Genomic DNA, 24,878 nt, shown 5'->3' with positions numbered 1-24,878 from the left:
CACTGCTTTGGTGTCGCGTCGAAGACCTTGTTTCTTGCGCTGTTCCCACGCCTACTGTGATGGACCGACTATAGGCCAACGTGGAACTCTTTGACTGTTTAAGACGAAGCTTTTTTTTTTAGCTCTGGCTCACCTTCTTTTTTCCTTGTCTGAAATACTTGTAAAACGACAAAATGTTCCCCACCACTGGACAATCGTTGAATCCGTTTGAAAGAAATATGTGGCACTTGAGAGAGAAAGTCACAATTCTTGCAAACAGACGCGGTGGCTTAGCGGCTATGGTGTTGCTCTGCTAAGCGCGAGGTCGCGGGATCGAATCGCGGCCCAGCATTTCGATGGGGGCGAAATGGAAAAACGCCTGTGTCTCATGCATTAGGAGGCACGTTAAAGATCTCCTGGTGGTAAAAAATTGATTCGGAGTCTCCCACTACGGCGTGCCTCATAATGAAGTCGTGGTATTGGCACGTAGAACGCCAGAAAGAAAAAGAAGACAAATTCTTGCATATATAGAAAAGAAATCTTGATTTGGAACGACGAAATTAAAAAATAGAACCACACTGATTAAAATTGGATATTAAAACATAAGTGCCAAAGTTAACAAATGAAACTTCACCAAGAACAAATATAGCACTACTGTAAGATTTACTGCAAGAACACATTAAGCAGACAAGGTTGATATGTAAGTTCGTGGCATACGAGAAATTGTCGCAGTGTTTCGTAGGGTATTGCGAAAATCTTGCTTACAGGTTCTGGGTATATTTCAGAGGGGTGTCAAATTATGCATCTTTATCAGCGTTAGATACATTATTAGGTGTGGTGTATAGAATTGTGATATTGCTTTTTATTGTCGAGTCGCACAGTTGCAAACTGGATACTTGAGTTTTCTGAAATATTGCAATTTTCAAGAATTCTAACAAATTGATGATATAGCTTGATGATCCACTTCCTACCGTCAATAGATTTATTTTTTTTTCTTTAAACGCAACAGGCTTCACCAAGATTGGTGCAATGCCTACCAAGAGAAGCGGTTTCTCTGGTTCCATATACCGTGAAAACCGGAATAAATCGGAAGTCGTACTGGAATATAGGTCGTATTGTGATATCCGTATTGTGATTTTGTCTGCTTTTCTATGTAAGCTTGACTAGGTTGTCTCGCACGATTGTCTTTTCCATTGTGCACCGCAATTTCTCGTTGTTGCTGCTCTGTGCTCGGGAACATTTTCGGGGATAATTATTGCTTGGCTCTCATGTTGTTCTTCCTTGTGTTTTCCTGTCACAATGCAGTGCAAGTGAATGCACTTGTTTCGAATCACTCCTGGGTTGGCCACCAAGAGGCAGCTACCAGAACTAACTAACTAACTAACTAACTAACTAACTAACTAACTAACTAACTAACTAACTAACTAACTAACTAACTAACTAACTAACTAACTAACTAACTAACTAACTAACTAACTAACTAACTAACGCTAACTAACTGACTATCTAATAAGCAGGGTGTCGACCATCATGATTCTGTCGACTGGATGCTTGAAGACTCAACCGCAGGGAAATGCCTTCAATGGGTGTTGAAAGTTTACGCCTTTAATATTTTGATTCTACATTGGGCCCCGCCATAGTAGTTGTCCGTACGTATGTGATGATGCTCCAGAAAACAGGGCTGACGCATGAAATAGATGGGTACACGACTGCGCTGAAAAAAAAAGGAAGAAAAAACGAGGTGCTAGAAAGAGACGCCATGGACCACGCGTCCGGAATTCCGTTTTATCGCCCCCGGCAAGTGGAGCTTCCGGGATCCGCTCCCCATTTCCGAGGTCTGCGAGGTTCTCGCTTCGCTTTTCACGACCGGAAGTGCGGCGTCATCGGCGGTCTCTCCGTGGCTGCCTACATCTGGCAGTAGGACGGAGCGACGGCCCCGAGTGGTGCACGACCGCTCACCGGGCCGAGCTGCTGCATGAAATGGTCCGGTGCGACGCCCTGCTGGACGACTACCGTGCGAATGTCCTGCGTAGTGCCGTGAGAGATAGATAGATAGGTAGATATGCAGACAGACAGACAGACAGACAGACAGACAGACAGACAGACAGACAGACAGACAGACAGACAGACAGACAGACAGACAGACAGACAGACAGACAGACAGATAGATAGATAGATAGATAGATAGATAGATAGATAGATAGATAGATAGTTAGATAGATAGATAGATAGACAGACAGACAGACAGACAGACAGATAGATAGATAGATAGATAGAAAGATAGATAGATAGATATACAGACAGACAGACAGACAGACAGACAGACAGACAGACAGACAGACAGATAGATAGATAGATAGATAGATAGATAGATAGATAGATAGACAGACAGACAGACAGACAGACAGACAGACAGACAGACAGACGGATAGATAGATAGATAGATAGATAGATAGATAGATAGATAGATAGATAGATAGATAGATAGATAGATAGATAGACAGACAGACAGACAGACAGACAGACAGATAGATAGATAGATAGATAGATAGATAGATAGATAGATAGATAGATAGATAGATAGATAGATAGATAGATAGATAGATAGATGTAAGAAAATCAGTGAGGTTAAGAGCTAGTTCTGGTTGACTACCTGGGGCAGGAACAAGTGGTACGCGGATAAAAAGAGAAAGAGCGAAAGGGGAGCGAGAGGAATAAAAGAAGACGAAGAAAGAAAAGACAAACACAAACAAAGTAACCGTGTACGCTACAGAGCGCTAGCAGACGGTGCTCTTAAAGCATATAATAAAGACCCTTAGAACCTGAGGAACCTGAGTAGGGAGAATGAAGCCTTCGGCACGGAGTTTCTTCGGGAGCACTTGGCCTAGAACAATTACTTCTGACAGTGGACGAGGTTGCGGCTCGTCGGGGGGTTAGGGTAAGGAATCCTCTAAGCTTATCGACGAATATGTCCAGTAGTAGGAATGAAGGAAAAAGTGTTTATTTGACATTAGCTACACGGCTCCAGTTACGGAAGCACACTCCATGCAGGAGCAGGTTGAGCGTCCGAGTTTACACCAGGACACGTCGGGCTCACTGCACGAAACGTATCCGCTTTTAATACCGTCATCTTCCCTAGGCGACTCGACTGGGGAATCTGATGACTGTATATCGCAGCCAATCACAATCGTTGGATCGGTTGCGATACCACACCCACACTATCGCATAGTTCCGCGGCCTCCCCCTCTCCGAAGCCTCCACTCACCCGAAGCACAGAATAGGGGACATGATAGCAACCTGGGAATCCACGATCGGCGTCATTTTTCGTTAGCATTTCAAGTTGGCCCTTTTCATGGTGGGGGTGGATGCCTTTTCTTTTTACCCTTCAGCAGTAGGTGTCAACGCTGCGTTGACTTCTTCGTAGGCGCCGATGGATTGGTGGGGTTTGCCTCGTGGAAAACGTCCAATTAACGCCTTTATGGTGTTGAGACGTAAGGACGATTACCCAACCGGTCCAGCAACAGTGCAGACTACTTGCATCTCGGCACTAAAGCGCGGGCATACACAGATAATGTGTGTGAGTGTCTCGACTCGCAGCTACCACGTGTCGCACTAACTCCTATAAGTGTCTTCCACGCGTTGAAATGGCAGAGAGAGCCCCACGTGCCACGGCAAGTAGTGGGACACTCTTGCCGGGCTGTCTGCAATCAAATTTGAACGCGATAGCGTTAAGCGCCCTGTGTTGCAGAAAATCAGGTGTTGGCGTCGGCGTCCGCGTCCCCGTGAGCAAATGTTCCCCTATATATTAGGCTCATGTCTATGCCAAAGGTATGTTTGATATGTGACATGCTGGTATGTTTGCATGCATGCTGGTATGTATGCTGGTATATGGCATGCTGGTATGTTTGACATGTGACATGATATGTGGTGGATATGTGACATGCGGTATATGCGGCTTATATTGGCACAACATTCTATCCCTAAAGTTGCTCATATCTTGGCTTACATTCTTGACAAAAGTTATTCGTCGGAATTATGAGAATGACTGGCCACAAAAAAATGTCATGAAAGAAAACACCGACAGCGCCGGACTTTTATGTTAAGTCTTCACGGAATGAAATATTAAAAGTGCGAAACAAAAAAATTAACCCGGAAATGATTTAATTTATTTGCCTCGGCTGTGCGCTACCTCCGGGCTCGGCCCACGCAAGAGGCCGCGTTTCGCCGATGCCGGATTTTCTGCGACACAGATTCCTCAATGCTCTACGTTAAAATGGGGTTATAATTGCAGCATACTTGTTTAAATATATCGTATCCGAAAGCGAACACCATACTGTATCTATTCCGTAACAAAGTATTAATGTGCGTTCTGTTTTGTTGCACAGAACATGGACTTAACGTCATGTACTTACGTTGTTGCTAAACAAACGAATCTCGCAGATATTTGGGTTGAAAAACGCAGCATACGCGGTATTCAAGAACGCTTCTTGATGTAATTATATTGTTTGCCACTCTGTATTTCTGATGGATCTTCTGCGTTCTAATGTGACGTTGTTCATCTTGCATTACGCTGTTTTAAGATGCGAAGTTGTTTTTAGAATTTTAACCAGTTCTGTTGTGCCTTTGTTGTATGCTTGGTGCAATCATTGTTGTGTGCCTTGTACATAAGGGGCTGGTACGTCCTCAAGTGAAATAGTTTTGCACGTATCGCCCAAGCACGCACACATTGTAAAGATGCAAATAAACAGAGCTTGAACCGTGACATGTCATGTGGTGAAGGTCCTTTATTCCCCCAATCCTCGCTTCCCATCTTTAATGGATAGGCTCAAAAGTATAGGCTGGCTATTTGCCCTTGTCTTTATCTTTCTTTTTCGTTCATCCGGGGCGCGGTTTTGTGGTCCCCAATTTTCATTATCTCCTCTCTTACAGCACGGTGTCTGGCCAACATTCTCTGATGTAGGGGACGGAGACTAAGCCGGGCCCGTAGGCCTGTACTCTTAACAGAACATTTCCTTGTAATTATTACATAGTTGTCACAGCATTTTTTACTTTGGTATATGCGCAGTTGATAAATGTAGAATTACTACCACTATTGATTAAACAGGGTCTCAACTACCAATTTTAAACGCAGATGGCACCGCCGATTACAAAGTTTCTAGCCTGTAACGAATCTATCGGACCCAGTCTGTCATATTCTAGACAGTCAAATGCAAATGTTTATAAAGATTATTAATAAAATATTCTCGTAACGGAAGCCGTGATTTTATTGGCTTATATAAGGAAGGAAGGAAAAAATGGAGAAGGAAAGGCAGGAAGGTTAACCAGTGTAGCTCAACCGGTTTGCTACCCTTCACATGGGAGCGGGATGGCGGGATGAAAGATGAGGAGGAGATATAAAACGGTTCTAAGGGGCATACGTAACGGCTAGGGTCCGAAATATCAGGCTCTGAAGAAATCGGCCGGTGGCTGTATCTGCATTCTGCTGAAACCAGTTTTGCAGAAAGCTGGATGCAAATTTAAGGTTCGTAAGATTCCTAATATCCCTAGGACATGCGTTAACAAGCTCCGAAATTCGAGAAGTTTACTATAATATCGTAGATGTTTGGAAGACGTGCCCGTAGAAAACATAAAGGAGTACTGACACGAAATTGTTGCCTTTTCATTGACCTCGAGAGATCAGGGAAAAAAAGCAATGACGTCACGACACATATACATCCCGAAAAGCGAAACCGAAATCGGTTCGTAGAAAAGCTACTGCAGTAAACTATTTACGGCGCTCCGAGGCTTACCAGTATGTTTTCTGGTGTTTCGAGGTCAATGACCTCCATTTAACGCTAGAAGTCCACAATGCCATGCGAGCCTTTTTTTCCTTCAGGAAGAACCCGTCCCTGGGTCAGCTGGTGCACGCCGGCAAATAGCCAGATTGTTGCGCGAAACAGAAGTCTGCAAAAAATTGGAATCCGCACGCGGACGGGACAGGCGCCGTCCCGTCCAATTGTGTGTTCCTCGGTGTCGTCTGCTTCGTGCTAAAGCCTAGCCACTTAACCGGTAGTAAACGTGGCGCAGCGCCGTAGTGCTGCACACAAGTGCAGCAAGTGGTTAAAGCAGCAAAAGCAAGTGGTTAAAACAGCAAAGTGGTTAAAGCAGCAAAGCAAGTGGTTGAAGCAGCAAAGCCCTACCCTCTCGGGCCTGAAGCAGCCGCGGATGCAGCACACGCAGCAGGCGATGAGGCCTAGGGCCACGGCCACCACGACGGTGATGATGGTGACCACGATGCCCGCAGCCAGTTCGCCGGTACCGTCTGTCGAGTTCATCACGGCGTCACGCTGGCCCTCCTTGGCTCTGCAAGCAGAATTTCAGCGTGTTCAGTCACAACTCACAAGGAAGATGTAGTTCAACGTTACGGGGAAAGCACAGACGTACGCAAAGCGCGCGCGCACGCACGCACGCACGCACGCACGCACACACACACACACACGCACACACGCACGCAAGACACACGCACACACACGCAAGACACGCACGCACGCACGCACGCAAGACAAACGCACACACACGCAAGACACGCACGCACGCACGCACACACACACACACGCACGCACGCGAAAGACACACACACACGCAAGGCACACACGCACACGCACGCACGCACACATACACACACATGCAAGACACACACGCAAGGCACACACACACGCAAGACACACACACACACATACACACACACACGCAAGACACACACACACACGCACACACACACATGCAAGACACACACGCAAGGCACACACACACACGCACGCACACACGCACACACACACGCACGACACACACACACGCAAGACACACACGCACGCACGCAAGACACACGTACACGCACGCACGCACACACACACGCACGCACACACGCGCAAGACACACACACACGCACGCACGCACACACGCGAAAGACACACACACACGCAAGGCACACACGCACGACACACACACACGCAAGACACACACACACAAACACACACACACACACACACACACACACGCAAGACCCCCACACACACGCAAGACACACACACACACACACGTGGCGTGCACAACGCCGACAACGCACAAGTTGTAACTTCTTGTTATCCGCCGCGGTAGCACAGTCGCTCTGCCCCTGCGCAGCAGTGCACGACGTCATGGGTTCGACTCCGGAAGTGGCGGCCGCATTCCGATGCAGACGGAATGCAAAAGAAGATGCCGCTTGTGTACTAAGCGTTACGTGCACGATAAGGAGCCTAAGGTGGTCAAAATAATCCGGAGTCTCCCAACAGCGATGTGCCTCATAATGAGATCGTGGTTTCGGTAAATGAAACCCCAGACTTTCTGGTCCTGCTCTTTTTGTGGTTTCGACGCAACGCTAGCATGTACCGACAAGATCATTTCATTAGCCTGCCGGGAATTTCATTATGGTCCTCTAGACTGCTACGTTGAGCTTGAGGAATGAGAACCCACGAGCAATAGAGGCACGAAGGGTGACAATGAGGGGAAAGATTATTCTCTTATGAATACGTGTGTACCACTTATAGATCAGAAAAATATATCAGTATAAAATACTTGTGCTTCTTCTAAAAACCGATCACCCTCTTGACGCGTGTTGACCCTGGCGATTGACGGAGGTCGCCTTTTAATAGGTACACGAGGCCTGTATCGCCTCTTGTGGCTGAACTACGGAGGATTGGGCATGTACGGGGGTGCTGTTGAACTTTCTAGTAGTCGGAAAAACGAATGACGTTGCCTGCGCTGAGCGGCTTGACTTATCTAATTGGCTCACAAGAGGCGAGGAGCATGCTCAAATGGAAAGGTATTCGATGGGGCTCAGCCACTGCACTGAATATCGGATGAAGAGGGTGGTGCCAGCGTCCGCAATTGGTCCCCTTTCTCTTACTTAGCTTGCTGTGGCTCGTCGACAATCGCGGCGGCATGCAACGGAAGCTTAAAAATGACGCTAAAACGGATCATCAGCAAAGAAGAGTTGGCAGAACGAGTTTGTAAACGTGCCGAAAGTTCTCGAAAACGTTACACGGCTACGCAAGAAGTTTTATTATACGCAAATAAACCCATGCTCTCAGTTAGGGGCGAGTAGCCAGTGCCGGAGCGATTGGCGGAAGCCATCTTTTATTCCTTTCTGAACGGGGCAGCCTGCGGCTATTCAGAAGGAAATTCAGTTTTGTTCGGCATATTAATGCATCTTTAACGCGGCCGCGTCACTTTGACGCGGTAAGTTTTTGCGGTTTTGTAACGTCGCGTGAGAGGCAGGTGAAGTAGATGCAGCCCGAAAACTTTTGACCAATTGCTGAGGGCTAATGGCAAAAAGGCGTCGAATCAGAAATAACTATATTTGTTTTATTCGGTCAAAGTATGCATAAACAGTGTGTACACTTCATATCAGATGGGGAGCTATCGCGGTTTTAGTGACGTCGCGTGACAGACAGGTGAAGTGGGGGTGATCGAAAAAAGCTTTTGACCAATCGCGGTGGGCTGATTGCAGAATTGGAATAGAAAAGTTTGGAATAGTTTTACGTTATAGCGCCCCTGCATGCTCTTATAAGCATCCACGAAACTAGTGTATAGATACATTGCTGTACTAAAGCCTAGCCTACCTGTTAGATTTATTCTGTATCCTGCATTTATATTTCGTCTGCGTGCTCTCTTCTTCTTCTTTCTTTTGCCCTTCCTGCAATAATTTCTATCGGTATCAACAGTATATATAAATGAAAAGAAAAGAAACATTTTACCTAATCACTTTCCAGCTATTTTGGGAAGGCTTAAGAGGAAGCTTTAGCTCGGGTCCAACTCCAACGCGGCCTATTCAAATACATGTAAAACGCAAAAACACTTTTCTGAGATAACCCCTGGACTGATTTTAATGAAATTTATTGAATTTGAGGGACAAAGTTAAATTCTAGTGACCGCTGGGAGCGAAATTTAGATTCAGGGCTTCAATTTGATGAAAAGAATTTTCAAATATTCAAAAGTTCGAAATATGTAGACGCACGAAGCTTATAAATTAATAGCTGAGCACTAAAAAGAGATATCGGGGTTCTGTGAACGCATCCACTAGATCATTCAAAGCGGACAAATTCGATATGTCAATTTATGTCTTACGTGAGTTCGTTACGTTGTGTACAAAGTTCTGCAAAAGCTGTATTTCTATATTACTATTTAGAGTAAACTTTAACATATCCTTTTTGTACGCTTTAAATGTACTGTCAGGTGTACTTCACAGAATTGCGATACCATTTTTCTTTGCTGAGTTAGAGAGTTGTAAACTTGATAGTTTAGTTTCCCGAAAATTTTTGATTTTTGCCAATTTTTAATAAAACACTGACGACACAAATCGAAACTTCGAAATCATCCCGTCACTAGATTTTAAGTTTTTCTTTTAAATACAACATGGCTCGTCAAATTTGGTGTAGTGGTTGCCCAGAAGAACGAATTCTCCTTTTGCATGTATTTATATATAGGAGCACCCGAGCTAAAGCTTCCTCTCAAAGGCATTTTGAAATATAACGTGCAAGAGGTCTCGGAAGGCTAACATCGTACATAAAGCCGAGACCACACGTACGCTCGCGGACGCGCGCCTAGCGCCTGCCGCGCCTCGCGAGGAATGGCGGTTCGCAACCACAAAGACGCGCGTCAACGCGCGCTCACTGGTCTCATTCACAGACGCCGCCGCTTCGTACTTTGTTATCGACAGTATTTCAACATGCTTCAGTATCTAAAAACGTGATCGTTATATTTTTATAGCTGTTAGATCAACGCAAAAAGGAAAACAAGAAGCCCTTTCTTGCATGATATAAATCTGCTTCATCATCATCATCATCAGCCCGATTACGCCCACTGCAGGGCAAAGGCCTCTCCTATACTTCTCCAACAACCCCGGTTATGTACTAATTGTGGCCATGTCGTCCCTGCAAACTTCTTAATCTCATCCGCCCACCTAACTTTCTGCCGCCCCCTGCTACGCTTCCCTTCCCTTGTAATCCAGTCCGTAACCCTTAATGACCATCGGTTATCTTCCCTCCTCATTACATGTCCCGCCCATGTCCATTTCTTTTTCTTGATTTCAACTAAGATTTCATTAACTCGCGTTTGTTCCCTCAGCCAATCTGCTCTTTTCTTATCGCTTAACGTTACACCTATCATTCTTCTTTCCATAGCTCGTTGCGTCGTCCTCAATTTCAAATCTGCTTCACTGAGAGTTGAACGTTCCGCGCCGTAGCTGCGTAGCCAGGCGCGCCGACGCGAGGCAACCCAAGCGCGCGACAACAGAGAGGAGCCGTTCCCCCGAGATGGCGCGGCGTTTCGACGCGTGCGAGCCACGCCGCACCGTCTGCGCATGCGCGGGCGCCTGAACGCGAGCTTGCGCGCGTCTGCAAGCGTACTTGTGGTCTGGGCTTAAGAACGTACACGGCCTCTCGCAGTTGAAATAAAAATCGCGACGTGTTTCTACCGAAGAGCTCGTAACTCACGTATCCTTTCTCCAAGCTTTACGCCCTTGTCTCAGCTCGAGAAGACGAGGAGTCGCTGCCCCAGGCCTCGTCGACGACGTCGAACGTGGGACTGATCTCGATCATGGCAGCACCGACCGGGTCGGTCCAACCGTCGGTCGCACGCGTGCAAACGGAGAGCGCAAAATGTGAACCCGACGACCGCCGACGCGAGGGGGAAAAGCGAAACCACACACCTTGCGTCGCTCTTACGCTGCGCCGTGCTCTCATATGGGCTGCAGAACTGAGCGTATTTTCCCTCTCCCAAATCACGAAGCTGGCCTTCAACGATGCAGGCGCACGGCGAGACGTGCGGGGAGCGGCGCGCCTTGCCGCGTTCGAGGCGGGAAGGGGGGCTGCCCGCACATGGGCCGCTTCTCACCAAGCACCTGGGAAACATTTAGAAAAAAGAAAAGAAACCCAAGTGGAAAGGATTATTGCCCCCTGTATTTCACCAATAAAAACTAAATATTTTTTTCCCTTACATTCTAGAAGGAAATTACGTCGCATAAAGTTTTTTCATGGTGTAGTGGCTGGTTACAGGAAGATAACCGATCTTCCACACCTTTGCTCTTTAGCAACAAGAGAGAGAGAGAAAGAGAGAGAGAGAGGAAATGATAAATGAAAGGTAAGGAGGTTAACCAGGACTAAGCCCGGTTGGCTACCCTACACTGGGGAAAGGGAAAGGGGGACGGAAAGATTAAAACAAGAGAAAGTCCACTGGTCACTCAGTGCGGATCACAGACGCTGGCTCAATCCGGTCGCTTTCAAATATCGCAGCTCATATTTAGCAACCAACTTTTGCCAAAACTAAAGCATTCCAAGGCAGTTTCTTTTTTTTCAGAGAGCATATAGCGGACTGGAATATACTTACAGATTCAGTAATAATGTCGCCAAATTTCGTTCAGTCTCTCGATGAACGCATTTTATGTTAGATTTGAGGTTTGTTTTGCTGCTGATGTTGGGTTTCATTAGCTACATGATAGTGCGTTATTATGGTGTATTATTGTAGTTTTTGTTCAATCCTTAATGTGTCGTATTTATAGCGTATTGCTGTCTATTACTTGACTATTGTACCATTGTGTACCAATCTATCATCGTCTTTGTTATCATGTATCTTCCCCTCCTGCTTGAGCCATGTTGGCGTACGGTGATACCGCTATACGTGGTAACATATTAACACCGAGGGAAAGAAAACCCTGTCATTTATCTTCCAACTGGTTTTACTGAAACACTTTGCACTCATTAATTATACCTGCAGCATGTGCCTAAGCAGAAGTCTATGTGTGTGCGACACGTTTTAGGACATCATTATTTTAATGAGTGCTTTTTTCTTTTGTTGCACTATCTTGGCGTAATTTGGCAAACACCACTATAGAAAGAAAAGACGCACATTTAGACCTCGGCTTCCCGGAAAATTATCTCAGAAAATTTTCTCTTTAACAAAGTGTTTTTTATTCGCCCTATACTCGTATATTGGCAAAACCTAATTCGTAGAAAAAGTGAACACAACGTCTCACATGATTTGACAAAGTTTTGACCAGGAAAATGTGGATAGATGAGATGTCGCAAGGGAATCTACTATTTACAAAACGCCTCGAAATTGATTCAAGCATTGCTACAGTAACTGCAGCACCATGCCGGTTTTAGGTACATTGTCAGGAATTTGCAGTTAGTTGCATTTCTGCCACCCCCGCTTCCTCACACAACTACCATGTAAAAACCGTATGCATGTTTGAACGAGTGAATCAATAAAGAAAAAGAACAAAAATTCAGGCCGGACATATTGCTTTTCTAAACTGTACGTTGCACGGTATCAGCTTTGAAAGCTGAGCTGAGCATCGACTCGGCTAGATGGCACCAGCTGCCGCGCGACGTCACAAATTTTAATGCATTTCCTTGTCGTTTTGGGCCGCTGTGACGTAAAAAAAGTTATCGAAACTTGCTAAGTTCGGTGCTTGGCTTGTTACAACGTAGTCCATCGTTACCGAAAAAAAGGCCCGACCAGACGCAGTGAAAAAAACCATGACGTCACTGCCATGTGGTGCGGGAAGTTCAAGGCGGCGTCGCCACCTGCCTCAATAGCTGTTCTGTCATTTGTGGCTTATGAAGCACCTCAAGGTTATAGTGGCTCGTTTGGTATTGTACGTAGGAGGATATATCTATTAATATGGCTGTTTCTTTCTATCTATCTATCTATCTATCTATCTATCTATCTATCTATCTATCTATCTATCTATCTATCTATCTATCTATCTATCTATCTATCTATCTATCTATCTATCTATCTATCTATCTATCTATCTATCTATCTATCTATCTATCTATCTATCTATCTATCTATCTATCTATCTATCTATCTATCTATCTATCTATCTATCTATCTATCTATCTATCTATCTATCTATCTATCTATCTATCTATCTATCTATCTATCTATCTATCTATCTATCTATCTATCTATCTATCTATTAATATGACTGTTTCTCTCTTTAATGTCCCTTCAATGCGGCACATTGGGGTTAGTTGGTAACATCTTGTCGTAATTGTATCTACTGAAAGGGGGGGATGAACAGGTCAAAGAACAAACAAGAGCGTCACAACTTCCGAACGATGTCCTGCCCTCTGGCCGGGCGACGCCTTCATTCCTTTCGTTAACGCGTCTCACAAGCGCGTCTCGCAAGGACCCTGACTTGGAAGTTTGCGTTCTCGTTTCTCTTCCCTCGTCTTCGCCCTCGCCTTGGGCTACGCACCTTCTGCAAAAGCTTGTCACCACCTATGCTGGTGCTCTTCCCGGGGTACCTTGAACGGAGTGAACCAGACGGGTTCCACTTCCGTCTGCACGATCGTGTTCTGTCTCACGCGCGCGCCATCCCCAGACAACAGGGCTTCTGGTTTCTCACTCTGCGTTCTCACGCTTGCGCGTCCCGCAGGGACCCCGGTTTAGCATTGCGTGTTTTGCATTTGGGCTCCTTCTGTTGGCGAGCAGGCGGATTCGCTTTCGACTGCGGTTATTCCGCATACGAAAAAGAAAGAAAGAAAGGAAGAAAGAAAGAAAGGAAGGAAGGAAGGAAGAAAGAAAGAAAGAAAGAAAGAAAGAAAGAAAGAAAGAAAGAAAGAAAGAAAGAAAGAAAGAAAGAAACGAAGAAAGCCCTTGTTATGGAGCGTCAGATGAACAGGGCCTCCGGTATCGGCCAGGCATCCTCCTCTAACGCCGTCGCCGCTCTCCTTCCACGTGAAACCTCCCTTCGGGGTCTGCCGGTGCATCGACTCTTGGGAGTGGGATACCGCACATGCTTCACGGATCGACTCTCAACGCTAGTACTAGCCTAGTAGGCCTCGGCTTCGCAATGCAGTGACATCCTACTGTTATTTTTCTTTCTTAACTTAATTACATAATATTTGGACACACACACACACACACACACACACACACACACACACACACACACACACACACACACACACGAGATCGCAGGGAGAGTGGACAAAGAAATGATGATGATGATGATGGTGATGATGGTGATTATATACACACAAAGAGTGAGAGAGAAAAGAGAACTAGAGCAACTAAGTGACTTAGGACAATCTGATCTTTCGGTTACCCTTCTTCTCGTTCTTTATCTCTTGCGCTGTTGAAGTCCAGCTGAGTGCCTGCTCTTGGTGGTGAATGAATTTGTCGAGGCATAGCTATGGATGTTTAATCTGGGCCACCCGCAGAACGCATTGTGGTGGTAGCAAAAGGTTTTATCTCTTTTACATAGGCGCGACCTCTCGGCCCATATGGTAGTTAACATCTAGGGATGAAGGGAAAGAGAACGGGGTTCCGAGGAGGGTGTGTGGTCAAAAGTACATGAGCAACTGCGCTTCTTGGAAGTAGTTTATGAGGGAGTCCAAGATGCGTTTTCTGCGCTCTGGTTGCCCACATGGCCTTGCATCCGCGTGCCTCGTGAGTTCTGGGCAATCACACACAAGGTGGAAGATGTCTGCTTGTTCTTTGCTGCTACATCTTATACAGCACTCCGTAATAATCCGCGTCGCAGTTGTGCTGGAGTTTCTTTTGTGGAGGAGCGCTAATCTCGCCGGCGTAAGGGCAGGGCCAGTTCGCGCTCTGCGCAGGAAGTCTTTGGTCGCTCGTACGTATCCTCGGGGGATGGGGTCAGGTTCTTCCGGCAGCAGGCTTCTAAGCACAGTCTTGCGTTGTGCTTTCGTCTTCTCTATTCTTCATGGTCGTAACTCTTCTTCGAATGGAGGTATATATGCAGTGGTATAGCCTTGCGCGGGGGTGTCCAATGGCTTCTGCCGCGCGGCATCGTGGGACCGCTGGTATCCCGGAATCTCGGTATGGTCCGGAATCCAGTGTAAGGTTAGCACATGTCCGCGTGCTTGCAGCTTGCGCGTCAGTGACCTAATCTTTCTTAATGTCCGGCTCTCTGTCCTATGAGATGCGCACGCCCTGACGACCTCCCGCGTGTCTGTGTACGAGCACATATACATTTGTGTCGGTCGTTCAATTCCAAGGAATGCTTCTCTGGGGGCTGCTTTGATCGGTCTTAGCTCCGCGTCTCTTGCAGTAGGTCGCCCATGAAGGAGCTCTGCCTTTATTGTGTCATTTTATAGATGCAGTACCAGACTATAGCCCCCCCTTTCATCGATTACTGTTGCGTTCGCATATAAGGTGTCCCAGCTAGTTTTACCCAAGTTGTTAAACGAAAAAGAAGAATGATTAATACAGTAATTATAAATAAGCACTATTAAAATTGTTCGATGGCAGGATTTGAACAGCACACCTTGAAACGATTACTCCACGCACGCATGAACAAGCGGAACCACTGCAATTAGCAGCGATTAGGCTTGTTCTCAGCGTCTTGGTGCCTTCTGCAATAAAAAAAATGCATAGATCGCTTTGTAATTTAGGCAACTGAAAGCAGACAAAGCAGGATAAACGAAGCCACAAGATCGTCCGAAGCCCGAAGCACGACGATCAGACGAGTCCATGCACTTACCCGTCATTCCCGCAGTGGCTTAACGATCGCTAACGATCGCCGCGCCAGAGTTCCCCCTAGTAACTACTGTAGGAAACTCTACGGTTCATCGTCGCGACTCAGGCGCCGCCTGGTCAAAAAATAGGTGTTGAAAATTTATTCGGGCAAGAAGCTGCCGGTTCAGCGGAACGACAAAGGCGAGAAAGTGGGGAAACACTGCTGGAGACGGCTCGTGCACGGAGTCGTCATTTGACGACGGCCACCTCTCGCACTGTGCATGCCGCGACTCGCGCCACCTGCGGCTGCGCCACGGGCTGGAGGGTGGTGACCGTGACAGTCCTCACTGCGCACACCTGCACCGGCTTCGGGCTGGGCGGAGCGCGGTAGACCACCACGGGTGCCGTCGGGCGCTGCGGTCGAGGTGGCGGTGGCTGCCGAAGGAATGGTCGAGTGTTTTACATATGTGTGGTGAGGTAGAAGGGAAAGCAGAATATATATATATATATATATATATATATATATATATATATATATATATATATATATATATATATATATATATATATATATATATATATATATATATAAATATATAGTCATATAATGAGAAGCCAACAAACACTGACACCAAGTACAACATAGGGGAAATTGCATGTGCTTAATAAATGAAATAAAGTAATGATAAATTAGTGGAAATTAAAGTGGATGAAAAAACAACTTGCCGCAGGTGGGAACCGAACCCACAACCTTCGCATGTCGCGTGCGATGCTCTACCAATTGAGCTACCGCGGCGGCGTTTCCCCATCCACTTTCTTGGGTATTTATGTGTACTAGTAGAACCCTGGGAGTGTTAGCCAGCGCCCCCACACACAGACCTTGGCGGCGGACGTGGAACGTCTTTTTTGCCGCAGGCGTCACGAGAACGTGATCTTTTCGGGTGAAGGCAACTGGTCAATAAACCCACATATGCTACCTGAAGGCATCAATGTTGCCGGATTCGAGACCCTCGTTATGTAATAAACGAGAAGAAAGGGGGTTAACCGAGGGACCCGATAATTATTAGTCATATAATAAGAAGCCAACAAACACTGACACCAAGGACAACATAGGGGAAATTGCATGTGCTTAATAAATGAAATAAAGTAATGATAAATTAGTGGAAATTAAAGTGGATGAAAAAACAACTTGCCGCAGGTGGGAACCGAACCCACAACCTTCGCATGTCGCGTGCGATGCTCTACCAATTGAGCTACCGCGGCGGCGTTTCCCCATCCACTTTCTTGGGTATTTATGTGTACTAGTAGAACCCTGGGAGTGTTAGCCAGCGCCCCCACACACAGACCTTGGCGGCGGACGTGGAACGTCTTTTTTGCCGCAGGCGTCACGAGAACGTGATCTTTTCGGGTGAAGGCAACTGGTCAATAAACCCACATATGCTACCTGAAGGCATCAATGTTGCCGGATTCGAGACCCTCGTTATGTAATAAACGAGAAGAAAGGGGGTTAACCGAGGGACCCGATAATTATTAGTCATATAATGAGAAGCCAACAAACACTGACACCAAGTACAACATAGGGGAAATTGCATGTGCTTAATAAATGAAATAAAGTAATGATAAATTAGTGGAAATTAAAGTGGATGAAAAAACAACTTGCCGCAGGTGGGAACCGAACCCACAACCTTCGCATGTCGCGTGCGATGCTCTACCAATTGAGCTACCGCGGCGGCGTTTCCCCATCCACTTTCTTGGGTATTTCATCCCAAGGGTTTCTTGGGTTTTTTCATCCACTTTAATTTCCACTAATTTATCATTACTTTATTTCATTTATTAAGCACATGCAATTTCCCCTATGTTGTACTTGGTGTCAGTGTTTGTTGGCTTCTCATTATATGACTAATAATTATCGGGTCCCTCGGTTAACCCCCTTTCTTCTCGTTTATTACATAACGAGGGTCTCGAATCCGGCAACATTGATGCCTTCAGGTAGCATATGTGGGTTTATTGACCAGTTGCCTTCACCCGAAAAGATCACGTTCTCGTGACGCCTGCGGCAAAAAAGACGTTCCACGTCCGCCGCCAAGGTCTGTGTGTGGGGGCGCTGGCTAACACTCCCAGGGTTCTACTAGTACACATAAATACCCAAGAAAGTGGATGGGGAAACGCCGCCGCGGTAGCTCAATTGGTAGAGCATCGCACGCGACATGCGAAGGTTGTGGGTTCGGTTCCCACCTGCGGCAAGTTGTTTTTTCATCCACTTTAATTTCCACTAATTTATCATTACTTTATTTCATTTATTAAGCACATGCAATTTCCCCTATGTTGTACTTGGTGTCAGTGTTTGTTGGCTTCTCATTATATGACTAATAATTATCGGGTCCCTCGGTTAACCCCCTTTCTTCTCGTTTATTACATAACGAGGGTCTCGAATCCGGCAACATTGATGCCTTCAGGTAGCATATGTGGGTTTATTGACCAGTTGCCTTCACCCGAAAAGATCACGTTCTCGTGACGCCTGCGGCAAAAAAGACGTTCCACGTCCGCCGCCAAGGTCTGTGTGTGGGGGCGCTGGCTAACACTCCCAGGGTTCTACTAGTACACATAAATACCCAAGAAAGTGGATGGGGAAACGCCGCCGCGGTAGCTCAATTGGTAGAGCATCGCACGCGACATGCGAAGGTTGTGGGTTCGGTTCCCACCTGCGGCAAGTTGTTTTTTCATCCACTTTAATTTCCACTAATTTATCATTACTTTATTTCATTTATTAAGCACATGCAATTTCCCCTATGTTGTACTTGGTGTCAGTGTTTGTTGGCTTCTCATTATATGACTAATAATTATCGGGTCCCTCGGTTAACCCCCTTTCTTCTCGTTTATTACATAACGAGGGTCTCGAATCCGGCAACATTGATGCCTTCAGGTAGCATATGTGGGTTTATTGACCAGTTGCCTTCACCCGAAAAGATCACGTTCTCGTGACGCCTGCGGCAAAAAAGACGTTCCACGTCCGCCGCCAAGGTCTGTGTGTGGGGGCGCTGGCTAACACTCCCAGGGTTCTACTAGTACACATAAATACCCAAGAAAGTGGATGGGGAAACGCCGCCGCGGTAGCTCAATTGGTAGAGCATCGCACGCGACATGCGAAGGTTGTGGGTTCGTTTCCCACCTGCGGCAAGTTGTTTTTTCATCCACTTTAATTTCCACTAATTTATCATTACTTTATTTCATTTATTAAGCACATGCAATTTCCCCTATGTTGTACTTGGTGTCAGTGTTTGTTGGCTTCTCATTATATGACTAATAATTATCGGGTCCCTCGGTTAACCCCCTTTCTTCTCGTTTATATATATATATATATATATAAAGTAAAAGCTCGTTAATTCGAACAGCAAGGGGAAGCCGCTTCAGTTCGAATTAACGAAAGTTCGAACTAACGAAAGTGAAGGAGGGCAACAGTACACTGCGATTTGGAAGCAGTAGGGCATGTCAGAAATTCGGCGTGTCAGAAAGTGATGGCGTGTGCCGCGGGCACACGCCATCTTCAAGGCGAAGCTCTGGGTCCGACTGTGCCACACCACCGATATCCACTGAAACGAACGTTAGCCGAGGCTTCACACCATCACAATGAATCGCGACGGCCGATACCTCCTAAGCTGAAAACAGAGGTGCACAACCAATGAAGACTGCTGAGACAAAGACGCTGAACATGTGAAGGTGGCGAAGGCCCTGATTCGTTGGTTCTTGATTGCAAGCGCAGCTGCGACGTACTTGATTCGCTGTGTTTTGGAGCTTCCCGTGCCATCTCCGCACAACATTAGCATCTGTACAAGATTTGGAAAGCCTCCGAGATTCGCAACAGGCAAGAAGTCTCGGAGGGTACGTAGAACGGAGAGGCGGCAGCCGCCGCTGCCTTCTGGCTAACCCCGCGTCGATTAGATTTTTTTCCGATTTTGCCTTCTCTCGCCGTTCTCTCCGTTTCGGAGGCAATACAGCCTTGTGTGTAGGCAGTAGGCGCGTTTCTCTGGCCGTGTGCCAGGCGAGCGTAGTTCGAATTATCCGTGAGGGAACCTTCTCGCGTTCGAATTAACGGACTTTTTTATACATAGACTTCTGTGGAGCTTGGCCGGACCAAATCGTACAGTTCGAATTATCCATAAATTCGAATTATTGAAGTTCGAATTAACGAGCTTTCACTGTATTTGCCAGCTTTTCTTACTGTTGTATTGCAGGCTCCGTCCGTACAGTGACATCAGAGAGAGAGAGAGAGGTGCTCAACTTGGCGTGCCGCTACAGACGTGTATTTAGATTGTATTTAGAATGTGTCCGCGCTCCCGCGCAACAGCGCTACCGTCAACTTGGTAGCTCGAGTTGGAGATTAAAAAAAAAAAAAGCTAACGCATCGATTCGAGTTGGTCCGCCCAAGCGCATTTTCGCTACGCAGCCAAAAAAGATGGATGGTCGTTAGCGTCGCTGCAGCTAGTCGTGCTCTCCGGCAGAAGCGCGTGGCATGCTATGCGTCCTCGAACGTCATTGTGAGAATTTCAATTTGCACTTTGTTAGCCTACACTCTAAGAACAGTTTACACCCTTTGGAGTGCCCCTTTTGCCACACAACGATAATCGTCACCTGCCTTGATGCGTTTCCTCTCTTTAACGCTGAGAGTCCCGTACTTTCCAGGAACGAACGGCACGCGCGTTATCAGCATGATAGCACTGCCGACAGGAAATGCTATCATGCTGATAACGCGCATGCCGTTCGTACGAAAATCTACAAAGATGCAATCAATTATCTGCCTTTCGTCTATTGCTAGGGCCAAATCATGGGGGAATTCTACTAGCTGCGTAGCAGAAGAAAAACCTTGCCGAAATCCATGTTGGTTTGCATTTAGTAGATTGTGTTCAACTAGATGCGACATAATACAACTATATGTAACGTGTTCCATTATGTTACAAGTAATACTAGTCAAGGACACTTGCTTGTAGTGTATATTTTAGGCCCAGTTTTGTATACAGGCACAACATTTGCCGATTTCCAGTCGGTAGGTACGGCACCCATGTCTAAACACTTTTGGAAAAGACGGCGTAAATACAGGCATAACGATTCACAACAACTACTAAGCATTGCCTACATACTAAGCAACTACATATCGCCTGGCCCATTTGCCTTTCTGGGAGAAACATTTGCTAAGAGCTTACGTTCACCTTTCAAAGCAAGTTCAACTTCGGGCATTTCTTCATTGCATAGCGAAAAATCCACACTCGCAACCCGAAATTGGCGATTACTAAATACGGAAGCAAAATAACTGCTAAATACGTCAACTTTGCACTTGTCATCATCGACTAGCGTGCCTAATCTTCAATAGGAGGGATAGAATTGTCGTTCTGTCCATTACGCCATACTTTAAAAAATTCTTTGGAATCTTCTACCATATGTTCCCCAAAGACGAGCAAAGTAAGATTCCTTAGCCGATTTGGTTGAATTCTCAAAATCAAACTTCAACCTCTTTAGTTCGAATAAGTTTTCCAGGCACCTTTGCTTTTTATACTTTAAGTATACCCTCCGCAGCAAGATGCGCTGTTCCTGATGAAACGACGGTTTATCTTTATCAAGTTTAGATCAAAGAATCCGCGTCGGAACGAATTTGTCTCAGAGATGGAAAAGCTGTTCTTTAAAGCTTTCCCCACAACTGTTCAACGCTCAAATCATCCGCTAATGTGTCAAACGTTGGGAAGTACGAATCTAACGACTGATTTATACAACGATAATCAGCCTTACAATACAAGAACACTATCCTAGGTGGTTTCTTCACCATGTGCACATTTTTAACACTAACGTCAGCAACGAAAATGTTATGTTCGCTCAACCCGGGTAGTGCATGAACGTCTGATACGGTACTAGACCCATTACACAAGAGCAAGTCTAAGACATGGCCAGAACCATCGTCACGAGACGCACTGAGGACATATTGTTCAAATGCGTGGGTGTCCATTAGGTCAAAAAAAAACGAGGAGTACAAACAACCACGAAAAGAATTCCTGGAAATCGCACGTGACCAGTCAATTTCCGGTCGGTCAAAATCACCTCCGACCAAGGCACGGTCATTTTTCAAACACTCCAGAAAGTCAGAAAGCTTGATGAACTGCTCATACGACGCGCTTGGTGTACGATAGTAGGAGCCAAACACCATGCTTTTCTTTCCGTTTGCCAGCCGAGTCCTACAAAAAACTGCCTCGATATCAAGAAGTGGGCTTGCCAGGCGAACGCAAAGTATGCTATTATTTACAAGAATAAAAACACCTCCACCGTGAGAATTTGGATCGTGCCGAAGACAGTGTTAGCTTGCCGGGAAAATTTTAGAATCAAATGCAAAAGAATCTAACCATGAATCCGTGCCAAACACCATCGTGGGCTGTAGGGTACGTAGCAAGCATTGAAATTTAACAATTTTATTCTCATTGCATCAATAGGCCGCAATTCTTCAGGCGCACAAAGTCCACACAAGCAAAAATTGCTTAACGCTTCGCTCGCGAATAAACGTTGTTCGCACGAGCTTTTAAAGTGTTTTTTGATTAATCGAACTTACCGATTTAACGCAATGATTAACGGCTCCATTCGACTCGCCCGCATTATGCGAACTAGTTCAGGGGTGAGGGGGGTGGGGGAGGAGGAGCTGCACACGTCGTTGTTCATTTCCCCGGTTCCACCCCGGTGGAGTCTGCGCGTCGCCGTTCGTGTCACTTACGCGCAGGCTTCGTTTACGACGAGTTCGAAGCATTCCCTGCACTAGTCGAAGAGGTAGTGCAGCTTTAGTGCACCAGGTGCCGTGCCGGTTCCGCAACGAGAAAGAACTGGCACCGAACCGGCGGGAACTAGTTGACGAAGTGCAGGGTCAATCGAATGGACCCGGCATTCAAGTCTGGTCGCAGACACGAACGCAACAAAACTCACACTGCGGTTCACGCATTCTTCGGTTCAACGCAGTCACGTTCCCTATTTTGCAAAGCTGACTATAGTCGGATACAACTTTAGAAAAAAGGGGAGGCCCCGCTGGACCCGCCCAGACGACCGAAGCGCGACAGCCGATTGCCTCCGCGACTAAAATTATCCCGCTAAAAAAAATCGTGCTTCTGATACGCGCAATTCTCGGTATAAACAAGGACTTTTGTATTTTGATGACTGGTTTAGTAGAGCTCTCATGTACTACAACACATGCCGGATCGCGACCGAAAAATAACCCCGTGCCTTCCACAATGCTTCCTGTCGTCTGCTCTTTCGCTTCATTGCAAGTGACAAAAGTAGAAAGAGCAGCTCTGCATGGCTTTTGTGCTTGTTTACATGTACACGGCACATTTACTACTCTTTTTCCTAGCTTAAAATGAATCAGTTGCTATTGGACAAGTACTTATATAAAACAATGCATTTATCGCAACCATTACAAACCTGGGGCCTGAATACTCGAGGCAGGAAAGGTACAAAAATGCTTTTCGGCGCACTGACAGCGGATGATGAGTTTTGTTTCCGCGGCCTGTTATAGTGAACGCTGTGTTCTGAGAAAATATACACGAGAGATGAATTTGTTGATGTAGCTGTGCTGCTTCAATGTTTCGCGCTGTTTTAGACGCTAACATTATATCACACGACTAAAGCCGATTTCCTCACCCACTTGTGACACTTCTCACGGGGACTCCACGTATGCGTAAAAACGTTGTTACAGCAAACCTCAATGTGGACAAGCCTATCCTTGTTCCGCTTGCTGGAACAATAAGATATATACACTCTGCTATCGATTACGTGAGAGGTGACCTGGCTATTTATTTATTTATTTATTTATTTATTTATTTACTTATTTATTTAGTTATTCATTCATTCATTCATTCATTCATTCATTCATTCATTCATTCATTCATTCATTTAAATATAAGTATGCTGCAGGCCACAGAGACTACGCGGGGACGTATGCAATGAAGATAATTAAAGAAGTCAGAATGACAAACTGCTTGCAAGAGCTAAGGATCAAGTGCAACAGAAAAATAACAATGCCAGTGGAATAATGAATGCCAGTTTGAATACCTGTATATGCAAATACGTAGACACTGCACAAAATAAAGTATTTGGTGGAAAAAAATACAAAATAAACCTTCCGGAACGATAAAAAAAATCGGGGCGGGAAGCGGTGTTAGAAGCACAGCGCCCAGGCATCCAATTGATGAGAGGCCAGTGGGGGACATATTATTCCGGACACTAAAGGTGTTTAACTAACTAACTAACTAACTAACTAACTAACTAACTAACTAACTAACTAACTAACTAACTAACTAACTAACTAACTAACTAACTAACTAACTAACTAACTAACTAACTAACTAACTAACTAACTAACTAACTAACTAACTAACTAACTAACTAACTAACTAACTAACTAACTAACTAACTAACTAACTAACTAACTAACTAACTAACCAGCTAACTAACTGACTGATTAACTAACTAACTGACTAACTAACTAACTAACTGAATACCTTCTTGCGGCAGCGCTGACAGCAGCTTTGCAAAGTGCGCTTGCACCAGCATAGGCAGGAGCACACGACAACGACAACGATGATGACTGGGACGACGAAGGCGATAGTGTAGATGCTCGCGAACACTCCGACAACATCGGTCGCTGCAGTCGGGGCCGGCGTAGTCACGTGACGGTACGTGTAAGGGTACGTGTACATCGCTCCTTGGTGCAGTGCTCTGCATCGACACGGTAAATAATAAAGGCAGTAAGATTCCTGAAGAGCGCGACAAAATACGCTGCCTTTCGAGTTCACAACGCGAAAGCACTATATCGCCATTACGCGAGAATCCGTCGGCGTGACCGAAAGATGGTACCAAAAATAGTCGCCGCCGCAAATAGTAAAAAACACGTAAAACAAATGCTCGGATTGACCTCACCTTTCTCGGGGAATTTTCTGTAAACAAAGTGAATTAATGGCTTTGAAAAGATAACTCGGTACATTCCGGTCTGGGTGTGAGACCAGCACGCATCCCAGACACCACGGTGGCTCCACGGTTCTGGTTTACTGAAGGTGAGCCCTAGTGTGTACGCCATTGCATGCGCCACGTCGCAGTGATCTGGCTGACTAAAGGTGTGACCTATATTGGGTGCGTCATTGAGCACGTGACAGCGTAGTCAGTGGGGAGGAGGTGCCGCCACGTCGTGAGGTGTATAAAAGAGCGCATTCATGACGTTCCGATGTCTACAAACGTATAAGATACCTTCACGTTCCTATACGCGTAAAGCAGTTTTAAGTGCCTCTGCCGAATTTTTCGTATCACCTCCGAAGGTTATAGATGCGTCAGCGATGCTTCAATTTGTTCGTTTGGTAGCGAGGAGAGGTTCT

General features: G+C 45.9%; 1 long non-coding RNA gene across 1 annotated transcript; it reads right to left on the bottom strand.

The window, feature by feature from the left end:
- Positions 1-1,568: 1,568 nt before the first annotated feature.
- On the bottom strand, positions 1,569-10,635 carry LOC139053025 (uncharacterized). Its single transcript, XR_011510171.1, has 3 exons — positions 10,491-10,635; positions 6,159-6,321; positions 1,569-2,004 (listed from the first exon to the last, which is right to left on the bottom strand). It is a non-coding gene; the product is annotated as an uncharacterized lncRNA (long non-coding RNA).
- Positions 10,636-24,878: the final 14,243 nt, after the last annotated feature.

Source organism: Dermacentor albipictus, unplaced genomic scaffold, assembly GCF_038994185.2.
Source record: "Dermacentor albipictus isolate Rhodes 1998 colony unplaced genomic scaffold, USDA_Dalb.pri_finalv2 scaffold_56, whole genome shotgun sequence".
NCBI lineage: Eukaryota > Metazoa > Arthropoda > Arachnida > Ixodida > Ixodidae > Dermacentor > Dermacentor albipictus.
The sequence above is the reverse complement of the archived record's forward strand: the minus strand, read 5'-3'. Positions and strand labels throughout refer to the sequence as shown.